Genomic DNA, 24,689 nt, shown 5'->3' on the forward strand with positions numbered 1-24,689 from the left:
GGAGGATGCACTACACTAACTTGTAGCTTTAGCTGATCACTGTTCACTACACTAACTTGTAGCTTTAGCTGAACACTGTTCAGAGGACGCACTACACTAACTTGTAGCTTTACCTGCACACTGTGCACTAAACTAACTTGTAGCTTTAGCTGAACACTGTTCAGAGGAGGTACTACACTAACTTGTAGCTTTAGCTGAACACTGTGCAGAGGTCACACTACACTAACTTGAAGCTTTAGCTGAATACTGTGAGGAGGACACACTACACTAACTTGTAGTTTTAGCTGAACACTGTGAGGAGGACACACTACACTAACTTGTAGCTTTAGCTGAACACTGTGAGGAGGACGCACTTCACTAACTTGTAGCTTTAGCTGAACACTGTGCAGAGGTCGCATTACACTAACTTGTAGCTTTAGCTGAACACTGTGAGGAGGACGCAATACACTAACTTGCAGCCTTAGCTGAACACTGTGAGGAAGACACACTACACTAACTTGTACCTTTAGCTGAACACTGTGCACTTCACTAACTTGTAGCTTTAGATGAACACTGTTCAGAGGATGCACTACACTAACTTGTAGCTTTAGCTGAACACTGCTCAGAGGAAACACTACACTAACTTGTAGCTTTAGCTGAACACTGTGCCGAGGGTCGCACTACACTAACTTGTAGCTTTGCTGAACACTGTGAGGAGGACGCACTGCACTAACTTGTAGCTTTAGCTGAACACTGTGAGGAGGACGCACTACACTAACTTGTAGCTTTAGCTGAACACTGTGAGGAGGACGCACTACACTAACTTATAGCTTTAGCTGAACACTGTGCACTACACTAACTTGTAGCTTTAGCTGAACACTGTTCAGAGGATGCACTACACTAACTTGTAGCTTTAGCTGAACACTGTGAGGAGGACGCACTACACTAACTTGTAGCATTAGCTGAACACTGAGCAGAGGTCACACTACACTAACTTGTAGCTTTAGCTGAACACTGTGAGGAGGACGCACTACACTAACTTGTAGCTTTAGCTGAACACTGCGAGGAAGATGCACTACACTAACTTGTAGCTTTAGCTGAACACTGTGCACTACACTAACTTGTAGCTTTAGCTGAACACTGTTCAGAGGACGCACTACACTAACTTGTAGCTTTAGCTGAACACTGTGCAGAGGTCACACTACACTAACTTGTAGCTTTAGCTGAACACTGTGCTGAGGTCATACTACATTAACTTGTAGCTTTAGCTGAACACTGTGAGGAGGACACACTAAACTAACTTGTAGCTTTAGCTGAACACTGTGAGAAGGACGCACTACACTAACTTGTAGCTTTAGCTAAACACTGTGAGGAGGATGCCCTACACTAACTTGTAGCTTTAGCTGAACACTGTGCACTACACCAACTTGTAGCTTTAGCTGAACACTGTTCAGAGGACGCACTACACTAACTTGTAGCTTTAGCTGAACACTGTGCAGAGGTCACACTACACTAACTTGTAGCTTTAGCTGAACACTGTGCACTACACTAACTTGTAGCTTTAGCTGAACACTGTTCAGAGGACGCACTACACTAACTTGTAGCTTTAGCTGAACACTGTGAGGAGGACACACTACACTAACTTGTAGCTTTAGCTGAACACTGTGCAGAGGTCACACTATACTAACTTGTAGCTTTAGCTGAACACTGTGAGGAGGACGCACTACACTAACTTGTAGCTTTAGCTGAACACTGCGAGTAAGATGCACTACACTAACTTGTAGCTTTAGCTGAACACTGTGCACTACACTAACTTGTAGCTTTAGCTGAACACTGTTCAGAGGACGCACTACACTAACTTGTAGCTTTAGCTGAACACTGTGCAGAGGTCACACTACACTAACTTGTAGCTTTAGCTGAACACTGTGAGGAGGATGCACTACACTAACTTGTAGCTTTAGCTGAACACTGCGAGTAAGATGCACTACACTAACTTGTAGCTTTAGCTGAACACTGTGCACTACACTAACTTGTAGCTTTAGCTGAACACTGTTCAGAGGACGCACTACACTAACTTGTAGCTTTAGCTTAACACTGTGAGGAGGACGCAATACACTAACTTGTAGCTTTAGCTGAACACTTTGAGTAGGACGCAATACACTAACTTGTAGCTTTAGCTTATCACTGTTCACTACACTAACTTGTAGCTTTAGCTGAACACTGTTCAGAGGACGCACTACACTAACTTGTAGCTTTAGCTGCACACTGTGCAGAGGTCACACTACACTAACTTGTAGCTTTAGCTGAACACTGTTCAGAGGACACACTACATTAACTTATAGCTTTAGCTGAACACTGTGAGGAGGACGCACTACACTAATTTGTAGCTTTAGCTGAACACTGTGCACTACACTAACTTGTAGCTTTAGCTGAACACTATTCAGAGGACACACTACACTAACTTGTAGCTTTAGCTGAACACTGTGCAGAGGTCGCACTACATTAACTTGTAGCTTTAGCTGAACACTGTGCACTACACTAACTTGTAGCTTTAGATGAACACTGTTCAGAGGACGCACTACACTAACGTGTAGCTTTTGCTGAACACTGTGCAGAGGTCACACTACACTAACTTGTAGCTTTAGCTGAACACTGTTCAGAGGATGCACTACACTAACTTGTAGCTTTAGATGAACACTGTGAGGAGGACGCACTACACTAACTTGTAGCTTTAGCTGAACACTGTGAGGAGGACGCACTACACTAATTTGTAGCTTTAGCTGAACATTGTGCAGAGGTCACACTACACTAACTTTTAGCTTTAGCTGAACACTGTGAGGAGGACGCACTACACTAACTTGTAGCTTTAGCTGAACACTGCGAGGAAGATGCACTACTCTAACTTGTAGCTTTAGCTGAACACTGTGCACTACACTAACTTGTAGCTTTAACTGAACACTGTGCAGAGGTCACACTACACTAACTTGTAGCTTTAGCTGAACACTGTGCCGAGGTCATACTACATTAACTTGTAGCTTTAGCTGAACACTGTGAGGAGGACACACTAGACTAACTTGTAGCTTTAGCTGAACACTGTGAGAAGGACGCACTACACTAACTTGTAGCTTTACCTGAACACTGTGAGGAGGACGCACTACACTAACTTGTAGCTTTAGCTAAACACTGTGAGGAGGATGCACTACACTAACTTGTAGCTTTAGCTGAACACTGTGCACTACACTAACTTGTAGCTTTAGCTGAACACTGTTCAGAGGACACACTACACTAACTTGTAGCTTTAGCTGAACACTGTGCAGAGGTCACACTACACTAACTTGTAGCTTTAGCTGAACACTGTGAGGAGGACGCACTACACTAACTTGTAGCTTTAGCTGAACACTGCGAGGAAGACGCACTATACTAACTTGTAGCTTTAGCTGAACACTGTGCACTACACTAACTTGTAGCTTTAGCTGAACACTGTGCAGAGGTCACACTACACTAACTTGTAGCTTTAGCTGAACACTGTGCCGAGGTCATACTACATTAACTTGTAGCTTTAGCTGAACACTGTGAGGAGGACACACTAGACTAACTTGTAGCTTTAGCTGAACACTGTGAGAAGGACGCACTACACTAACTTGTAGCTTTACCTGAACACTGTGAGGAGGACGCACTACACTAACTTGTAGCTTTAGCTGAACACTGTTCAGAGGACGCACTACACTAACTTGTAGCTTTAGCTGAACACTGTGCACTACACTAACTTGTAGCTTTAGCTGAACACTGTTCAGAGGACGCACTACACTAACTTGTAGCTTTAGCTGAACACTGTGCAGAGGTCACACTACACTAACTTGTAGCTTTAGCTGAACACTGTGAGGAGGACGCACTACACTAACTTGTATCTTTAGCTGAACACTGTGAGGAGGACGCACTACACTAACTTGTAGCTTTAGCTGAACACTGTGCAGAGGTCACACTACACTAACTTGTAGCTTTAGCTGAACACTGTGAGGAGGACGCACTACACTAACTTGTAGCTTTAGCTGAACACTGTGAGGAGGACGCACTACACTAACTTGTAGCTTTAGCTGATCACTGTGCACTACACTAACTTGTAGCTTTAGCTGAACACTGTTTAGAGGACGCACTACACTAACTTGTAGCTTTAGCTGCACACTGTGCAGAGGTCACACTACACTAACTTGTAGCTTTAGCTGAACACTGTTCAGAGGACACACTACATTAACTTATAGCTTTAGCTGAACACTGTGAGGAGGACGCACTACACTAATTTGTAGCTTTAGCTGAACACTGTGCACTACACTAACTTGTAGCTTTAGCTGAACACTATTCAGAGGACACACTACACTAACTTGTAGCTTTAGCTGAACACTGTGCAGAGGTCGCACTACACTAACTTGTAGCTTTAGCTGAACACTGTGCACTACACTAACTTGTAGCTTTAGATGAACACTGTTCAGAGGACGCACTACACTAACGTGTAGCTTTTGCTGAACACTGTGCAGAGGTCACACTACACTAACTTGTAGCTTTAGCTGAACACTGTGAGGAGGACACACTACACTAACTTGTAGGTTTAGCTGAACACTGTGAGGAGGACGCACTACACTAACTTGTAGCTTTAGCTGAACACTGTGCACTACACTAACTTGTAGCTTTAGATGAACACTGTTCAGAGGACTCACTGCACTAACTTGTAGCTTTAGCTGAACACTGTTCAGAGGACGCACTACACTAACTTGTAGCTTTAGCTGAACACTGTGCAGAGGTCGCACTACACTAACTTGTAGCTTTAGCTGAACACTGTGCAGAGGTCACACTACAGTAACTTGTAGCTTTAGCTTAACGCTGTGAGGAGGACGCACTACTCTAACTTGTAGCTTTAGCTGAACACTGTGAGGAGGACACACTATGCTAACTTGTAGCTTTAGCTGAACACTGTGCACTACACTAACTTGTAGTTTTAGCTGAACACTGTTCAGAGTACGCACTACACTAACTTGTAGCTTAGCTGAACACTGTGCAGAGGTCGCGCTACACTAACTTGTAGCTTTAGCTGAACACTGTGAGGAGGACGCACTACACTAACTTGTAGCTTTAGCTGAACACTGTGCAGAGGACGCACTACACTAACTTGTAGCTTTAGCTGAACACTGTGCAGAGGTCACACTAAATTAACTTGTAGCTTTAGCTGAACACTGTGAGGAGGACGCACTACACTAACTGTAAATAGTCTAGCTGCCTGACTGTGGTACTACTAGGATCAGAAGAACACCAGCAATTTTTTTTAGGTAGCTGTAAATACTGTAACAACACAAGCCTGCCTGTCAGTATGAAGATAATAACAGGAACGGATCTAGCTAAACTGAATACAGTGTATATATATATATATATATATATACAACACCTGAGATGCATATATATATACACAATTCACTGTAAGTGCAGCTAACTCACTGACTGTCCTGCCTAATCTATCTAACTTAAATCAAATGACACTGTCTCTCTGTCTCTGTCTCTCAACACCGGAACACACACTACACAGGGCCGCCATGCAGGTGGCCTTATATATTGTGTGGGGCTTGTATTAAACTCCCTGAGCCATAATTGGCCAAAGCCACCCTGGCTTTGGCCAATTACAGCTCTCTCTACAGACAGAATAAATAAACGATCAAGGGGTTAATATGGCGCACAGTGGAGGTAGCCGAGTACATATAACTAAAAATGGTGGGGGGAAGGGGGTTGGTTGGGGGTTCCTGAGAGGAGGAACTTGGTGGTGGTAGTTAATGTTTCACAACAAGTTCAGGTATTAGTCCATGTAAGGATAAAATGATGCTGAATAAATGGAAGGCAGCCAGTCTATAAAAGCTAGAAGAAGCTCTGGAACAGTAAAAAGGAAAGAAGGACGGCGCCCTCTAAGTGCAGCATGTATGTTAAAAATATTTATTACAAGAGATAAAAACACTCACATTTGAGTTGCTAAAAACCAGCATGTAAAGTAGTTTCATCCGCGTGCTCTCGGGGGATGTGGGTGTCACGGGCCAGTGGGGGGGTTCCTGGGATGTGAGTCCTGTGACCTGGGTCCTGGTAGCTGTTCCGCTGGTGCCAAGGGTCCTCAGAGCCTCCAGTCGGCCAGGATGTCAATCATGGATCCTCCGTGGAGCGCCTCCCTGACCTGCGTTTTCACTTCACCTGCGGGGTGAGGCGGCGGGGCTTCACATTCGGAGCATGCGTGCTCCTTCATCAGGCTATGCTGGTGGCCATATTCAGTGTGGGAATTTATACCATAGGCAATGGGAGGGGTGGAGAGGTAATTGAGAGGAGGGGGGGACTATGTATAATGATTGGGCGCTTAGGTAACCATGGAAATGGGTTGTACACAATGTGGAAGGGGAGTGAAGGAAGACGGGCAGTGGGCAGGGTGGGGAGTGAGGAGGGGGGAAAAAAGGAGATATGCAAATGAGTATGTTGTGGTAAGAACATATATGAGTGTATATGGGTCATGGGGTAAGGAGAAGGCGGTCTATATGAATATATATATATATATATATATATATATATATATATATATATATATATATATATATATATACATACATATACTGTATACATATATATATATATACATATACATACACACATATCTACACACATGCACATATATATACACACGTAAACATATATGGGAAGGGAAGTATATCGGAAGTGAAGACGCAGGTCAGCACGGCGCTCCACGGAGGATCCATGACCGACATCCTGGCCGCCTGGAGGCTCTGAGGACCCTCGGCACCACCGGAACAGCTACCAGGACCCAGGTCACAGGACTCACATCCCAGGAACCCCCCCACTGGCCCGTGACACCCACATCCCCCGAGAGCACGCGGATGAAACTACTTTACATGCTGGTTTTTAGCAACTCAAATGTGAGTGTTTTTATCTATTGTAATAAATATTTTTAACATACATGCTGCACTTAGAGGGTGCCGTCCTTCTATCTTTTTTATTGTTCCAGAGCTTTTTCTAGCTTTTATAGACTGGCTGCCTTCCATTTATTCAGCATAATTTTATCCTTACATGGACTAATACCTGAACTTGTTGTGAAACATTAACTACCACCACCAAGTTCCCCCTCTCAGGAACCCCCAACCCACTCCCTTCCCCCCACCATTTTTAGTTATATGTACTCGGCTACCTCCATTGTGTACCATATTAACCCCTTGATCATTTATTTATTTCCTCTTAAGAAGTTCACATATATGCGCAGCCTCTGGATCTATGCCAATTATTATTATTGTACATTCATCTTCAGCCCCATTATGTTCATGTTATTTACTCCCCCCCAGTTCCACCATATCCGAATTCTGCACTCAAAAATGGATGGAAATCATCATCAAGCAAAGGGATACCCTATTCAACTCATTATCGTCCAAATTAATCTTATAGATGCACTAAGATCGTACATTACACCCTTACCCACCTCATGGTACAAATAACTGAAACTTAACACTAAGTACCAAGAGGATTGCTTCATCAAATGTAAATTACAGAAGATACGCAGAGACTTTGACGATTACAACTCCAACAGGATCCACTGTTGGAAAAAACCAAAGTTAACAACCACCCCAATCTCCACACCCCATCAGGGCAAGAGAACCACACCCTGGTCCCCCTGATGGAATGCATACCAAGGCCCACCACGGCCCTCTTATCCTGTCAAGGCCCCTCCACCAAGCCTTATAAACCACATAGGCCACTGGCACCTTCCAGACGGCCACAGCCCACACCCACACCAAAAGAGGACCATCATCGTCCACCACCCCCCGTACCAGTTTCTTCCTCCAGTACACCCAAAACTTCCAAGAGTATAAAGAAGAAGCCCAACACTGGCATCCTTACCTCAATCCCTTCCATACCGGTTACCCTCAAAGAAACACAGACTGGCAGTGTCATATCAGATCACAGTACTTATGAGGACCCCCAGTCATCCATTCTGGATTTTGGTATTGGGAATCTACACACCGCACAGCTCAAGATCACTCATGCATCTGGGCCCACCACGGACCACCCCAGTATCCATGCCATCTCATCACCCCCATTTACAGTCCGACCAATAAACATATATCTCCCACCCCTACCCCCTCTTTTTTTGTGATCACCCCCCAACCCTGCCCAAAAAGAAAGCTCACCGACAAGGCAGGAGAGGGGGGAGACACAGACACAAAAAGGAGGGAGAAATTGCGCAGACTGTAAAAATCTTCAACCTCTCTGATCACACCTTATCCATGCCTGAAAAATCTCTACTAGCACGCGGGCTCAGCTTTTCCCCCTCAGCATCTCCCAACCCTTTCACTCTCTTCTTGGATCTCAATAGGTTCATTAGAAATATTACCATCAAACGATATTTCAACATTCAAGACACTAAGAAAGGTAATGGTACCCCAAACATTACCCCAAACACTACTCTATATACTAATAATGACCACGCTGAATGCAGTACTACTACAGAAGACTCCTCCACCCTAGGACCCACAGAACTCATAGCCCTAGACCAGTTGGAAGATCTCTACATTGACGACCAGATCGAATCCCTAACTCAACATCCACCTACCTCTTCACCCATCTTACACACTAATTTCAAAACGAAATCTATCTTTTATCCCACATTTACGTCCAGACCTTCTATCAGGTTGTATATGCTGATATACTACGAATGTGTCAAATGTCCAACTCACGTTCCAATCCACCATCTAACTTAACCCCAGCAGAACGCACGGCTCTTAAATCACTCACCAACAACAGGCAACTGGTTATTAAGCCCGCAGATAAAGGAGGTGGTATCGTAGTCCAGAACCGTGCAGACTACATGCTGGAAACAACCAGACTCCTATCTGACACATCCACATACAAAAAACTTTCCAGAGATCCCTTACCCAAATTCCCTATTGAAGCTCACAACCTAATAGATCGAGCACAAGCAGATGGTATAATTACTGCATCCGAAGCCTCATTTCTTACACATGACTTTTACAAAAGGCCCTACTTTTACCACCTTCCGAAGGTGCACAAAGACCCCACACACTCTCCTGGTAGACCAATAGTGGCGGCCATGGAAAGTGTAACCAGCTACTTCTCTATCTACATTGATCATTTTCTACAAGGTATAGTACAGAACCTACCTTCCTACATTAAAGACAGCATCCACCTTCTGAACATGCTACGATACTACTCCTAGGAACCCACATACCGCTGGCTCTCGCTAGATGTGGTCTCACTATACACGTCCATTCCCCATAACATTGGTTTACAAGCTGTACGACACTACCTCAACAATGATCCATCACTCAACCCACGTCAGAACCAATTCTTACTGGAAATATTAGAATTCTGCCTAACCCACAATTATTTTGAATCCCACGGAGACTTCTACATTCAAACACAAGGAACTGCCATGGGGGCCAATTTTGCCCCCAGCTACGTGAACCTTACCATGGGTTACTGGGAGCTACAATATATACACAACAATAACCCATATGCGCCCCACATAGTCTATTACGGGCGCTACATAGATGACGTGGTCATTATCTGGGATGGTCCAGAAACCACCATCCTACCCTTCGTCCAACACTGCAACAGCAACTCCATGGTCTATCATTTACATCAGTCACAGACAATAACAAACTGGCCTTTTTGGATCTGGAACTCTTCCACTATGAAAACACCATCTGTGCCCAGAATTATACAAAATCCACATCAGGGAATTCTTACCTACACTTCAACAGTTGCCATCACCCACGATGGGTTAAAAACATCCCAAAAAGCCAGTTCTGCCGCCTAAAACATATATGCATGCGCCTACAGGACTATGAAACACACGGCCTACTACTCAAAGCCAAATTCAAAGACAAGGGTTACCCAGACCACATCATAGAAGATGCCTTCCAATACTATCTCAGTGAAAATGCGAAGGACAAGAGACAAACCAGTACAGACGACACTACCCAACCCGTCAGATTTGTGACACAATACCACAACAGATTTAAGCAAATGGAAAAGATCTTCACCAAACACTGGTCCATTCTGCGTGAGGATCCGCATCTAAAACCCACCATAAGTGATAAACCACTGGTCACCTACAGACGGGCTAAGAATATAAAGGCCCAAATAGCACCAAGCAATGTGAAAACAGCCGCCAGTGCCCCGTTAACCTTCTTTAACATCAAAGGCATGTATCAATGTAGGAAGCCCCTCTGCCTCACATGCGCCCATGTTACACATAGGCAAAAAGACTTCCAACATACGGGTAAACTATATGTCATCCCCGACTTCTTCAGTTGTGGTTCAGATTATGTGGTCTATTGCCTCACATGCCCCTGCGGCCTACTATACATAGGCCGCACTATACGCCCGCTCCGCAAAAGGTTTGGTGAGCATCGTAACCTTGTAGAGAAGGGCATTGACAAGCATAGTGTACCGAGACATTTTAAAGAACATCATGGACAAACATCTTCAGGGCTACGCGTGTGGGTTATTGAGTCTATTCCACCCACCCTCCCTACCGCTGAATGCTACAAAAGGTTGTGTGAAAGAGAAAACTACTGGATATACACACTGGACACTTTATTGCCAGGAGGCCTCAATGAAGGCATTGAAATTAACATTTTGCTGTGACCCCAACCATATCCCTGCCTCATCACATCATCTCATCACAATTCACCACGTATTGTTTCATCCATTGTCCTACCTGTTGTCTCATTTATTGTTTTACCCATCATCTAGTCACTACCCCATTAACTTACAGTCTACGTGGAACACGTGTATAGGTATACCCGTACATTAGTGTGAATGTACACCTGTCTCCCACCCATTACCCCCATCCACATAGCCCTTGTGTGTAACACATACCATTTTTATTTTTATCTTTATTCCTATTTTTATGTTAATATTTATATTTATTTTTATTTAAAATTTTTATTTTTATATTTATTTTTATTTTTATTTATATGCAATTGTATTTTTATTTTTATTTTTGTTATTTTTATTTTTATTTTTATATACATATATATATATATATATATATATATTTATCTTTATTTTTTTTTTATATTCTATATATTTTTATTATTTTTACTTTTACAGTATTTATTTCCCAGTATTTCCCATAACATTCCTCTCATTCCCAAATACCTGTCTGGAAACACACTCCCCCCCTCCTTTTGTCCCAATCTTACGCGTCATTTAAATGTGTATATATGTGTATGTGTGTGTGAAAGGATCCTTTATATATGGTTCTTTGTGTTTACACACGTATATACATTGTACATGTTTTATTCCTTTTCCATCATTGCGTCATTTCTTCTCATATATACCACCAATCTCTCCCTATAATTATATACCTATTTAATTATATACCATTTTCTGCATTTTTGTATTCCCTTCCCATATATGTTTACGTGTGTATATACTGTATATGTGTATGTGTGTAGATATGTGTGTATGTATATGTATATATATATATATATATATATATATATTAGGGATGAGCCGAACACCCCCCTGTTCGGTTCGCACCAGAACATGCGAACAGGAAAAAAGTTCGTTCAAACATGCGAACACCGTTAAAGTCTATGGGACACGAACATGAATAATCAAAAGTGCTAATTTTAAAGGCTTATATGAAAGTTATTGTCATAAAAAGTGTTTGGGGACCTGGGTCCTGCCCCAGGGGACATGGATCAATGCAAAAAAAAGTTTTAAAAACGGCCGTTTTTTCAGGAGCAGTGATTTTAATAATGCTTAAAGTCAAACAATAAAAGTGTAATATCCCTTTAAATTTCGTACCTGGGGGGTGTCTATAGTATGCCTGTAAAGGGGCGCATGTTTCCTGTGTTTAGAACAGTCTGACAGCAAAATGACATTTTGAAGGAAAAAACTCATTTAAAACTACTCGCGGCTATTGCATTGCCGACAATACACATAGAAGTTCATTGATAAAAATGGCATGGGAATTCCCCAAAGGGGAACCCCGAACCAAAATTAAAAAAAAAAAATGACGTGGGAGTCCTCCTAAATTCCATACCAGGCCCTTCAGGTCTGGTATGGATATTAAGGGGAACCCCGGCCAAAATTAAAAAAAAAAAAATGACGTGGGGTTCCCCCTAAATTCCATACCAGACCCTTCAGGTCTGGTATGGATTTTAAGGGGAACCCCGCGCCAAAAAAAAAAAAAAAACGGCGTGGGGTCCCCCCAAAAATCCATACCAGACCCTTATCCGAGCACGCAACCTGGCAGGCCGCAGGAAAAGAGGGGGGACGAGAGTGCGGCCCCCCCTCCCTCCTGAACCGTACCAGGCCACATGCCCTCAACATTGGGAGGGTGCTTTGGGGTAGCCCCCCAAAACACCTTGTCCCCATGTTGATGAGGACAAGGGCCTCATCCCCACAACCCTGGCCGGTGGTTGTGGGGGTCTGCGGGCGGGGGGCTTATCGGAATCTGGAAGCCCCCTTTAACAAGGTGACCCCCAGATCCCGGCCCCCCCCCTGTGTGAAATGGTAAGGGGGTACATAAGTACCCCTACCATTTCACGAAGAAAGTGTCAAAAATGTTAAAAATGACAAGAGACAGTTTTTGACAATTCCTTTATTTAAATGCTTCTTCTTTCTTCTATCTTCCTTCATCTTCTGGTTCTTCTGGTTCTTCTGGCTCTTCTGGTTCTTCCTGGGGGGGAGGCTTCCGCTCTTCTCTTCCGCTCTTCTCTTCTTCTTTTCTTCTCTTCTTCTCTTCTTCATTTTCTTCTCCGGGCCGCTCCGCAATCCATGCTGGCATGGAGGGAGGCTCCCGCTGTGTGACGGCGCTCCTCGTCTGACAGTTCTTAAATAACGGGGGGGGCGGGGCCACCCGGTGACCCCGCCCCCCTCTGACGCACGGTGACTTGACGGGACTTCCCTGTGGCATTCCCCGTGATGTCACAGGGAAGTCCCGTCAAGTCACCGTGCGTCAGAGGGGGGCGGGGTCACCGGGTGGCCCCGCCCCCCCCGTTATTTAAGAACTGTCAGACGAGGAGCGCCGTCACACAGCGGGAGCCTCCCTCCATGCCAGCATGGATTGCGGAGCGGCCCGGAGAAGAAAAGAAGAAAAGAAGAAGAGAAGAAGAGAAGAAAAGAAGAAGAGAAGAGCGGGAGCCTCCCCCCCATGCCATGGGTGCGGAGCGGCCCGAGGAGAAGAAGATAGAAGACGCCGCGGAGGAGATGCTGGACGAGAACGCCGGAGGAAGAACCAGAAGAGCCAGAAGAACCAGAAGAACCAGAAGATGAAGGAAGATAGAAGAAAGAAGAAGCATTTAAATAAAGGAATTGTCAAAAACTGTCTCTTGTCATTTTTAACATTTTTGACACTTTTTTCGTGAAATGGTAGGGGTACTTATGTACCCCCTTACCATTTCACACAGGGGGGGGCCGGGATCTGGGGGTCACCTTGTTAAAGGGGGCTTCCAGATTCCGATAAGCCCTCCGCCCGCAGACCCCCACAACCACCGGCCAGGGTTGTGGGGATGAGGCCCTTGTCCTCATCAACATGGGGACAAGGTGTTTTGGGGGGCTACCCCAAAGCACCCTCCCAATGTTGAGGGCATGTGGCCTGGTACGGTTCAGGAGGGAGGGGGGCCGCACTCTCGTCCCCCCCCTCTTTTCCTGCGGCCTGCCAGGTTGCGTGCTCGGATAAGGGTCTGGTATGGATTTTTGGGGGGACCCCACGCCGTTTTTTTTTTTTTTTTGGCGCGGGGTTCCCCTTAAAATCCATACCAGACCTGAAGGGTCTGGTATGGAATTTAGGGGGAACCCCACGTCATTTTTTTTTTTAAATTTTGGCCGGGGTTCCCCTTAATATCCATACCAGACCTGAAGGGCCTGGTATGGAATTTAGGGGGACTCCCACGTCATTTTTTTTTTTTAATTTTGGTTCGGGGTTCCCCTTTGGGGAATTCCCATGCCGTTTTTATCAATGAACTTCTATGTGTATTGTCGGCAATGCAATAGCCGCGAGTAGTTTTAAATGAGTTTTTTCCTTCAAAATGTCATTTTGCTGTCAGACTGTTCTAAACACAGGAAACATGCGCCCCTTTACAGGCACACTATAGACACCCCCCAGGTACGAAATTTAAAGGGATATTACACTTTTATTGATTGACTTTAAGCATTATTAAAATCACTGCTCCTGAAAAAACGGCCGTTTTTAAAACTTTTTTTTGCATTGATCCATGTCCCCTGGGGCAGGACCCAGGTCCCCAAACACTTTTTATGACAATAACTTGCATATCAGCCTTTAAAATTAGCACTTTTGATTTCTCCCATAGACTTTTAAAGGGTGTTCCTCGGCATTCGAATTTGCCGCGAACACCCCAAATTGTTCGCTGTTCGGTGAACTTGCGAACAGCCAATGTTCGAGTCGAACATGAGTTCGACTCGAACTCGAAGCTCATCCCTAATATATATATATATATATATATATATATATATATATATATATATATATATTTTGTTTCTGTCCAATATGATCAATACAACATTCCTCTTCATATAGACCGCCTTCTCCTTACCCCACGACCCATATACACCCATATATGTTCTTACCACAATATACTCATTTGCATATCTCCTTTTTTTCCCCCCTCCTCACTCCTCACCTCGCCCACTCCCCATCTTCCTTCACTCCTCTTCCACATTGTGTACACCCCATCTCCATGGTTACCTACGCGCCCAATCATTATACATAGTCCCGCCCTCCTCTCAATTACCTCTCCACCCCTCCCGTTGCCTATGGTATAAATTCCCACACTGAATATGGCCACCAGCATAGCCTGATAAAGGAGCATGCATGCTCTGAATGCGAAGCACTGCCCGCCTCACCCTGCTCCCGGAAGTGAAGACGCAGGTCAGCACAGCACTCCACGAAGGATCCATGACCAACATCCTGGCCGCCCGGAGGCTCTGAGGACCCTCGGCACCAGCGGAACAGCTACCAGGACCCAGGTCACAGAACTCACATCCCAAGAATCCCCCCACTGGCCCGTGACACCCACATCCCCCGAGAGCAAGCAGATGAAACTACTTTACATGCTGGTTTATAGCAACTCAAATGTGAGTGTTTTTATCTATTGTAATAAATATTTTTAACATACATGCTGCACTTAGAGGGCGCCGTCCTTCTTTCTTTTTTATCTCTCTACAGACAGCACTGTGATTGGCCAAGCATGCGGGTCATAGTGCATGCTTGGCCAATCATCAACCAGCAATGCACTGTGATGCCGCAGTAAATTATGGGCCGTGACGTGCCACACGAATTTGGCGCGAATGGCCCATATCGTTTGCAATTTGGCAAACGGGCCAACAGACGATGTTCGAGTCGAACATGGGTTCGACTCGAACATGAAGTTCATCCCTACTCTCCAGCCAGGATCTCTACTTTGGTAGGAAAGTGCTTCAGGCTGTTGTCACTCCCTAAGGTGCTTATCCTCTCAAGTAGCTGTCCTGGAAGATGAGGGGGTAAAACCCCCGTTAGACTTACCAGTAATGGTATTTTCATGAATCTTCCAGGACAGTGTCCATATTCCCACCCTATTCTGTATTCACTGGTCGCCTTTGTTTACCTAATGGTGGTGTTTTTATGTGAGTTTCTGTTTTTCCTCTGCCGAGTGCACTTTTGGTGGAGGTATAATTGATCTTCTAACAACTGAGGGTCAGAGGAAATGGAGGGGCCTTTTAAATTGTGTCTGATTTGTGTTTCCTGTAGAGGGCGGAGCCAAGCATCTCTCAAGTAGCTGTCCTGGAAGATTCATTTACCGGTAAATCTAACGGGGGTTTTTGTTGCCTATCCTGCCTGTTCCCATTGCCGCCTTCTGGTTGACCTCCGTGTACTTCTGCCTTGGTCCCCTGATCATTTAAGATTGCCCTTTCTCCCACCTGGTTCCTGTCTTCGGCCCCTACTAACCGTGAGTTTTTGCTGGTGGTTACTTGTTAGGCTGTTTGCACCTTCTATTGTGGCCCCCTAATTCTGGCTGCAGGATCTTAACTGTCCCTCCTTCTGATACTGGGATAACAAAACTACCAGTCAGTTAACCGGAGTGACGGTTGGAATCTCCTAGCAGACCTGACAATTATGAGGTTTGAAAGGATCATTTGTGTGTCTATAAGGGTCAAATTGAAACTGCTAGATCAAACTATTTCTCCCATTCCATTGAAAAAATCTTAGTAACCCTAGACAACTCTTCTGCACCATTGATGGATTATTACCAGCCTCAACACAGCTCTTTAACACATTCTTAGATTTTTTTTCTTCTCAAAAATTGACAAAATATGAAATCACATTCTTACCTTGACACATGTTTCTTCCACATCACTTCCTGACCCACCCAGCTTTACTGTTTTTTTCTCTTTCCCACTTCTCTCTACTTGACTCTCCATCTCTGAATAAATTGGTCTCTAATAGAAAACCTTCCACCTGCATACTCAGTCCTATTGCCACCCATTTATTTAAGTCCTGTTTTAGTTCTCTATGCCCTATTATTCTCAATATAATAAATTACTCCCTTCAGTTTTGTACCAACAATACTCTAAATTGCCACTATCACCAGGGTACCAAAACAAACCAATATTGCTTTGGACAATGTAAAGAACTTTTGTCCCATATCTAACTTACCCTTCCTTGCCAAGATACTTGAGTGGGCTGTGACATTTCAGTTACATAACCACCTGACTTTAAATAACCTATTTGAACCTCTCCAATTTGGTTTTCGGCAATTGTACAATTGCAATTGAAGAAACCGCCCTGGTCAAAGTCACTAATGACCTTCTGTTAGCTTCTGATTCTAGCTCACTAACTATTCTTATTCTACTTGATCTTAACTTTGCCTTTGATACTGTAAACCACAGTATTTTACTCTTTTGCCTTGAAACCATATGTGGAGTCTCAGAATTGGCTCTGAAATGGTTTAAGTCATATCTTATTGATCGCTGTCACTTTGTTTCTTTTGGCGGAATCCAGTTTGAAGTTGTTCCAGTCAAGTTCTGTGTTCTTCAGGACTCAATCTTGGGTCCTTTCTTTTTAGCATTTACATGTTTCCATTTGGCTCAATTAGCACTTTTATACCGACAACACTAAGATATACATCAGCACTAAATCGGGTTCTACTTTGGCTTCTTCTCTCCTATCTAACTGTATTTGTGATATAAAAACTCGGACTGTGACAAGACTAAAGTCAAACTTATTGCCCCCCCACCATCAATTATGTAAGGCCAGTTCTGATAGCTTATCAATAGATTGGAAATGATAAATATAAATTCAGCGCTGACTGATCAGTGGACATAAAAGAATAAATGCAAGCAGGCACTAAGGCTAATTCAAATAATACCTCAAAGACATAAATACTAAAAAATAGTGCTGCGCAAATAAAAGTCCTTAAATCAACATAAATAAGATGTGATGACAAGATTGGAAGACAAGAACCACCAGTGGACAATTCAGGCTGACAAAAATATCTGAATGGTGACTAAGATCCCTCCATCGGACATGGATGGCCCCTCACCTTAGATACTCGACCTGAAACAGGTCATACAGCATAAACAGCATATCCTGGATGGATAAATCCTAGTAGTGGTGGTATCTCCTTCACATTTCAGCATTCAGCATAAAAACGGATGTTGCATATGTAAACATCCGTTTTTATGCTGAATGCTGAAATGTGAAGGAGATACCACCACTACTAGGATTTATCCATCCAGGATATACTGTTTATGCTGTATGACCTGTTTCAGGTTGAGTATCTAAGGTGAGGGGCCATCCATGTTCGGTGGAGGGATCTTAGTCACCATTCAGATATTTTTGTCAGCCTGAATTGTCCACTGGTGGTTCTTGTCTTCCAATCTTGTCATCACATCTTATTTATGTTGATTTAAGGACTTTTATTTGCGCAGCACTATTTTTTAGTATTTATCAATAGATTGCACTGTACTTTGAGCTTCAGTTTAAATTGAAAAATCTAGGGGGATAGTTGATGCTAGTTTAACCTTTTGATCCACATGTAAAAATGTTTTTAGAACATGTTTTTTCCACTTGAGAAACATTGTTTAGCTCTGTCCTATATTATTATACACTGTAGCTGAAAAGCTGATCCATACATTTGTGTTCTCCTGACTTGACTACTGCAATACTCTGCTCACTGGTGTACCTAAGTCCCCTATCATTTGACTGCAATATGTACAAAATTCTGCAGCCAGAATCCTCACTAGGTCTGGTACAAGTGACTATATTACCCCTATCCTGGAGTCCTTGTACTGGCTACCTGTCAGGTTTTGCGTAGACTTTAAGATCCTCTTGTTCACCTATAGGGCTCTTCATGGCTTGGCACCACATTATCTGCCTGAACTTTTATCAACTTAGTCCCATCCCCGTAACCTTCGCTCCTCAAATTCTGGTCTTCTGTGTGTGTCCCCTACTTACCTACACTCGATGAGAGACAGAGCCTTTTCCTGCTATGCCAAAAAACTCTGGAATTCACTTCCAAAGAACAGTAGAGACTCATCTTCTCTAAACTAATTTAAATCAAATCTAAAAACTTTTTTCTTTAGAGAAGCTTTCACTTACTTGTTCATTTTTTTTCATTGGTTTTATCCTATGTATTTCTTGTATTTTCTTTGTAAAGCACTTTAAAGCTACCTCTAAAGGTTAATTATTTATTATTAGTATTATTAGTATTGTATATTTTTTGTTTGTGTTCTTTGATGACAACCTTCCCTCCCAGTCTAAATCTTGGAGAGCAGCCCTCAGACTTGCAAAAAGGTCTCTCTTAGGCCCTATTGACACTTATGTGACTTGTCACGTGACTTTGGATCCCAAAGTTGCATGGCAAGTCACACCCCATGTTTCCCAATGAGTAATGTTCATATCTGTGCAACTTAAATTTGCAGTGACTTTAAAGTAGTCCCTGCACTACTTTGGTCTGATTTGCAGGGCCTTAGACTTCAATATAACCTCTCAAAAGTCACATGAAAGTCACACCTGCATGATTTACATGCAACTTGTTTGTGACTTTGTAGAGCACAAACAATCACATTGGTCAAAGCTAAAGCTAAATCCCTGCATTGTTTCATTGTTTGAGATTAACATGTCTAGCAGGGCGTCATTACTAGATGGGGCCTCTACGAACTATACCATACAATTGTCTTGAAATAGGTTTATAAATCCCCCACCCCCGTTACTGTTCCAGCAGTGCCATTATTCCAGTAAATTTCAGGATTGTTAAAATCGCCAATTATTATCACTGTTCCAGCCCTTGCAGCCCTTTTATTTATGCAAGGAACTGAGTCTCCACCTCCTCATTAACACAGCATGGCCTGTAACAAACTCCAAGAATTAGCTTTGAAGTATGCGCACCTATATGCAAATCCACCCATAATGTTTCTGCAACATCACACTCTCCGTCCACAAGGTCCTTTTCATATTCACTTTGAGATCACTTCTCACATAGAGACAGACACCAACATCTTTACCTTTTACCCTATCTCTCCAAAATATATTTCTTTGTTACTTGTCCAGTGGAGCAGTGCCAACCCCCCCCCCCCCCACCACCACCACCACCACCACATGCACTTGTTTTCTGATTCCTTGGTTATTAGCCTTACAACATGACAACATTGATTAAACAGATATGATTTTAGAGACACTTTTTTTGCCTTCTGGGCCTCTTTCCTGTAGTTAAGTGAGGATTTATGCATTGGTTGTGTTTTATCTACTGCATGACTGTAAGAAATGATTGCTGGAGGGCTTGCTGCTGTCAGCGAAATTTGGTTGTACGCAAAGCACACAGCCAAATCTCCTGTTTATAATCATAATAACAATTTCGTCTAATGATATAAATGCATCTCACCTTTTGATCATATGTCTTTCCTCTGGTGTAGCTCATCCTCTGGTGTGTGCCTCATGCTCACAAATAATCACATCCTCATGCTTCCAGTTCCAAAAAACACAGTGCCTGCTCAGCTGTGTGCTCACTCTTTATTAGCATAACAGGAAGTCCCCAAAGCTCGAGGGTTCGACCTCCAACAGCCAATAACACCTCTTACAAAGCTTGTGACCTCACAGGATATGACCTCACAGGATATCAATGACCATATAAGGATTTAACAACACAGGAAAATGCAACAACCAATGAACAATGACTATAGGAGTCTTATGGGTGTGTCTGAGCAGAGACAGGGTGCATGTATGTTTTTAGAAGCCACATGGCTTTCAAACAATAACCCTGTCTCCAACCAGAACAACCCAAAAGACTCCCGTATTTCCGTTGATAGAAATCCCTATTATACATTGTTCCAGAGAACAATGTATACCTGGATTATTCTACTGTCTTTGATCAGGCACAGGGGCAACATGAGAGCACACTCATTAAACCAATAATGTCTTTGCAGAGCGAACACACTCCCACCAGACGATCGTTCTGTGCATCGCACAGGGGCCCTTAGCTGGTGGACATGTCCCCACTCCACAAACATTTCTCTACATCCCCAAAGAGCTTTTCACTACCAAACAGGTCTCAACCAGTGTTGGTCTGCCCCAGTCAGCTCTTTAGAGCGGGCTACGATTGAACACACACTTGGAGACTTATGACAATACATTAATATAAAATTTTCCACAACAGTTCCCTCCTCTTGTCATATGATCCCATGTGTCCCTCGATGAATCCTGATCTTCTTAGTCCATAAAAAGTAAAACACGGCTTGACATGTAGACTCTGTAGGAGATGACGTGGTGAGCTGTAGTAGTCGCCGGTCAGTCTGGGATACTCTGTGTCTTGTACGTGGATCGGGCTTTGGGGCATCTCATCAGGGAAGATGTGGTCATCTCCTCAGGCTCTGGTCACGCATCCAAACATGCGACAGGGGCACCTCATCATGGCATATAGAAGGAATAGAAACAAAAACAACATGAGTATATATACCCCTACTTCCTTCACTATGATCTGCTGCAAGATAAAAATTAAATCTCCAACGATTCCCAAACCCTTAAAAAGGATTCCAACCTTCACTATCTTTGCCTTGCAGGGATCTAAACCTTATCCATATGGGCCTGAACTTTGTGAATTCCCAGAAACCCCCCTTGGACTGTGGGAACTTCCTTGTAGCTTCAACAGTTACATGAAAACATCCCATCCTCAATGGATGAGAAATTGTTCAAGCGTTTCATAAGCTCAAGCCCCCACCGTGTACAAGCAATTCCCTTCCCACTGTCCCTGCCATTCTTACCTTCTCTCTCGCCATCAGATCCTCATCATCAGCCGCGACATAAGATGCTGGGACGAGTTTCACCAGCACACATGAACCTCTTGCCTTATGGGAAATTACCTTATAAGCTGTAGATCCGCATTAATACCAAACTACAGTTGTAGCACACTTGTGGGCTACCTCGTTATCCCGATATCAAAGCTGGCAAGAACCAGAGCTATTGTTAAAATTATAATTAATTTTACCCTCTAGAAATGTTCTGTTAAGTTCTATTGACAGGTGTCTGTTTGGATTTTACTAGTCTGTCAAAACTCCTCACGCCAATATGAACGTCACATATAGCATGTACTGCCGTCATTGCTGGGGCACTAATACCTGACCATGTGTCCTGTTCTCTTTCTTAGCTAGTTGGGATGCTTTTCCTTTTACCCTTGCCAAAATGTATTAAACAAAAAATATAAATTAACAAAGATACTCCTCTACTCTTTTGTGGTTGATCCGCTTCTTGCAGTGGCTGGCGTGGTCTCATCCCTCAAGCTTCTTTACAATGACCCAGTCACCTGGTTGGAAAGAATGTAAACTGGTTATTGTGTCAGGGTCCAGGATGGACTCGTGAACCCTGTGGTGGACCTTTTGAAGTTCAACATACGGTTAGACAGGTAAATTTGGTTGGTCAGCAGACTGGTTGGTGAGTTGAGCTATGGAATTGTCCTTTTCTTGTATGTATATGCCCTCCATGTGCTCCTTACTGTGAAGGCCAGTTATGGGTGTGGGCGGTGACCAGTGTCTTGTTACCGTTTGTATATTTGGGTCGGGGACACACTGGACGCCTTTGCTGCTCTTGCTGGGTGTCCAGTGTGTGTCCTGTCCCTTTAAGGGGGCTAGGGCGGCCTCCAGGCTCACCTGTCTCACACCTATCCATTCAATGCATGTGCTTCCACTGTGGAGACACTTATAAATTTAGTGTTAGGACTGCAAGTAATACAGGGTGCCTTGACGAGGCCTTGCAGCTTTCACATGCGTTTGCAAATGTGTGCTAACTAAACCCCTGCTTTTAACATACGGTTAGACAGGTAAATTTGGTTGGTCAGCAGACTGGTTGGTGAGTTGAGCTATGGAATTGTCCTTTTCTTGTATGTATATGCCCTCCATGTGCTCCTTACTGTGAAGGCCAGTTATGGGTGTGGGCGGTGACCAGTGTCTTGTTACCGTTTGTATATTTGGGTCGGGGACACACTGGACGCCTTTGCTGCTCTTGCTGGGTGTCCAGTGTGTGTCCTGTCCCTTTAAGGGGGCTAGGGCGGCCTCCAGGCTCACCTGTCTCACACCTATCCATTCAATGCATGTGCTTCCACTGTGGAGACACTTATAAATTGCAAGTAATACAGGGTGCCTTGACGAGGCCTTGCAGCTTTCACATGCGTTTGCAAATGTGTGCTAACTAAACCCCTGCTTTTAACATACGGTTAGACAGGTAAATTTGGTTGGTCAGCAGACTGGTTGGTGAGTTGAGCTATGGAATTGTCCTTTTCTTGTATGTATATGCCCTCCATGTGCTCCTTACTGTGAAGGCCAGTTATGGGTGTGGGCGGTGACCAGTGTCTTGTTACCGTTTGTATATTTGGGTCGGGGACACACTGGACGCCTTTGCTGCTCTTGCTGGGTGTCCAGTGTGTGTCCTGTCCCTTTAAGGGGGCTAGGGCGGCCTCCAGGCTCACCTGTCTCACACCTATCCATTCAATGCATGTGCTTCCACTGTGGAGACACTTATAAATTTAGTGTTAGGACTGCAAGTAATACAGGGTGCCTTGACGAGGCCTTGCAGCTTTCACATGCGTTTGCAAATGTGTGCTAACTAAACCCCTGCTTTTAACATACGGTTAGACAGGTAAATTTGGTTGGTCAGCAGACTGGTTGGTGAGTTGAGCTATGGAATTGTCCTTTTCTTGTATGTATATGCCCTCCATGTGCTCCTTACTGTGAAGGCCAGTTATGGGTGTGGGCGGTGACCAGTGTCTTGTTACCGTTTGTATATTTGGGTCGGGGACACACTGGACGCCTTTGCTGCTCTTGCTGGGTGTCCAGTGTGTGTCCTGTCCCTTTAAGGGGGCTAGGGCGGCCTCCAGGCTCACCTGTCTCACACCTATCCATTCAATGCATGTGCTTCCACTGTGGAGACACTTATAAATTTAGTGTTAGGACTGCAAGTAATACAGGGTGCCTTGACGAGGCCTTGCAGCTTTCACATGCGTTTGCAAATGTGTGCTAACTAAACCCCTGCTTTTAACATATGGTTAGACAGGTAAATTTGGTTGGTCAGCAGACTGGTTGGTGAGTTGAGCTATGGAATTGTCCTTTTCTTGTATGTATATGCCCTCCATGTGCTCCTTACTGTGAAGGCCAGTTATGGGTGTGGGCGGTGACCAGTGTCTTGTTACCGTTTGTATATTTGGGTCGGGGACACACTGGACGCCTTTGCTGCTCTTGCTGGGTGTCCAGTGTGTGTCCTGTCCCTTTAAGGGGGCTAGGGCGGCCTCCAGGCTCACCTGTCTCACACCTATCCATTCAATGCATGTGCTTCCACTGTGGAGACACTTATAAATTTAGTGTTAGGACTGCAAGTAATACAGGGTGCCTTGACGAGGCCTTGCAGCTTTCACATGCGTTTGCAAATGTGTGCTAACTAAACCCCTGCTTTTAACATACGGTTAGACAGGTAAATTTGGTTGGTCAGCAGACTGGTTGGTGAGTTGAGCTATGGAATTGTCCTTTTCTTGTATGTTTTGAAGTTCATGTTACAGGGATTGCACCCACCCCATCAGCTGAGAATGTAGGTGACAGCTAATGAGGAAAGTACAACTCTGGTTTTGGTTGACCTCCAAACAAACCTCATATGACAATAACCCAGACATCGGGACTGTGGTCACTGCATAACCTGTGCATGGCTTACCATCCGGGGTGTAATACCTGGAACCAGTGACAAAAAGGTTCTTAGCATCTGGGATGGGAGCCTACTTCACCAGACTGCTGCTTGCTGATTCAAATTCTATCAAAGAAAGACAGTCTTGGCACAAACTTGGTTAAAATTACAAAGGTTAGTATTATTGGTTTGAAAAAATTGTCATTCTCACCACTCTCATCCCCCCTTTTCTTCCTTCCTCGTTACAAACTGGAGGAAGACATGCAGGGTTTAGAATGGTGCAGAATAAAACAGTGAAATAGCCTATGATACTTTTACCTTCTTATACACATGTACACACACTTCCAGAAACTCTTTGGATCTGAAAAGATACTTATAAGCAAAAGTTATTACTCTATCCTTCATAGAATGGTAAACAATACAATATTCATGTACATTGGTAAATTGTCACTGACATTCCACAAAACCGAAAATAACTAAACCCTCTGTAAAT

Source organism: Aquarana catesbeiana, linkage group LG09, assembly GCF_042186555.1.
Source record: "Aquarana catesbeiana isolate 2022-GZ linkage group LG09, ASM4218655v1, whole genome shotgun sequence".
NCBI lineage: Eukaryota > Metazoa > Chordata > Amphibia > Anura > Ranidae > Aquarana > Aquarana catesbeiana.